This window comes from Acomys russatus, chromosome 13 (genome assembly GCF_903995435.1).
Source record: "Acomys russatus chromosome 13, mAcoRus1.1, whole genome shotgun sequence".
Taxonomy (NCBI): domain Eukaryota; kingdom Metazoa; phylum Chordata; class Mammalia; order Rodentia; family Muridae; genus Acomys; species Acomys russatus.
In genome coordinates, this window is record NC_067149.1 from 65,518,578 (window position 1) to 65,520,376 (window position 1,799).

General features: G+C 37.6%; 1 pseudogene; it reads right to left on the reverse strand.

Annotated features, from left to right (window-relative positions):
• Positions 1 to 1,727: 1,727 nt before the first annotated feature.
• LOC127196899 (60S ribosomal protein L27-like) overlaps positions 1,728 to 1,799 on the reverse strand; it is a 402-nt pseudogene continuing 330 nt past the window's right edge.

Genomic DNA, 1,799 nt, shown 5'->3' on the forward strand with positions numbered 1-1,799 from the left:
CTTTTCTCTATGGGTTCTGGCCTGCTCTGCCCTCCATGTGGCACCTATGCGTTTCTCTGGCTCCTGCAGCCTGCTACATCCATGGGTGCCTCTCTGCTTTCTCCAGCTACCTGCTCTCTCTCTCTTTGTGCCATCCTAGACCAGCAGATTTCAGGTTTCCTCGCCTCCCCCAGGAGTTGTCTGTTAAGTCCCACAGCTTCCACTCCCTCAGCATTTCTTATAGAGCTTATAGAAATTCCCTGCACTCTGCTCTTAAAAAAAAAAAAAAAAAAAATCTCTTAAAATTATGCTGTAAACTCTATCTCAAGATTTGTAAATCCGCCCGGCATAGTGGCGCATGCCTTTAATCCCTGCACTCGGGAGGCAGAGGCAGGCGGATCGCTGTAAGTTTGAGGCCAGCCTGGTCTACAAAGTGAGTCCAGGACAGCCAAGGCTAACACAGAGAGACTCTGACTCGACTTGAAAAACAACAAAACAAAACAAAACAAAAAAAGATTTGTAAATCCACTAAGTATGGTTTAAAGTCTATAAAGTCTCTAACAAAACTTGGCTTTAAACTTATAACTAAAGGCTTATAATTAAAAATCTATACACAGGTAATTTTAATTTTCTGCAGTGTATTATATATGACTCAACTCTTGTTTAGGATATATATGTGTATGTATGTAACTTGGATTCAACACTATATGTCTGTGTATGTAACAGGCTCAACTCTTGTGTGTGTATGTGTGCATGTGTGTGCATGTGTGTGTGTGTGTGTGTGTGTGCGCGTGCGCACGTGTAACTTGGGTTCAACTCTATGTGTGTATGTAACTTGGATTCAACTTTCATTAAAAAAAAAAAAACTAAACTCAATATCCTAGGAAAACATGTTTTAAAATAGCAACCGCGTGGTTCTCCTCCATCTTGGCTAATGACCTTATCAGGATGCAAGCAGCCATGTGGCTGGCAGCCATCTTTTCTAAGGTTAAAGGATACATGCCCTGTGACGTCACCATCTTCAGACAACCACGTGGCATGGAACAACAACTGTAAAACTTCTTAGTCCTAATGAGCTCTCTGTTTATCATTGTATCTCTTTTTAGACTAAGGAAGCAGCAACAGGCCTGCAAAGTATTTAAATGACTATGGATTTTTGTATGATGATAGAAAATTTAAGGTTACATTTACTAAAACATTATATATGATTCAACTCTGGCTAAGAATATACTGTAGATGATGATGAAATTTTAAGGTCATAAAGGTCTACTTAGACTAGCAAAAGCTAATTCAAGATGTATGCCTAACTACTTATGCTTTTGCTGTTAGAAAACTTAGGTTAACAGCTCATTTGATAAATAAGATTTGTAAGTTTTTAAGGTCTACTCAGGTTCACAGTAGTATTTTCCTAGCTTCTTTTTTCTGCTCATGTTGTCGAACTTTAGCTATTTGGATAAGTTGAATCATACAAGAAACTAATAATCTATAATAGTGCTCTACTGCATTTATGGCTTATTTTCATGCTAAAAGATCTGAAGTTAAATCTTCAACTCAAATTTTAAAGTTCAAACTTCACAGGGATAAAGCTGTAAAAATCCTAATCTTATGAAAAGCTACTAACCTATTGGAAAGTGCTAGAGAGAATTAAGACATGCATTCTGTGACCCTCAATTGCAGTGCAAAACCCTAACAGAGAGAGGAACTGTATATCTTTTTTTTTTTTTTAAATGATGGAAACAAAAATATACCTAAAATCGAAGCTTCTGGAAAAACCATTTGTTCTTCCCTGTCTTGTATCGTTCCTCAAATTTGACCTTGCA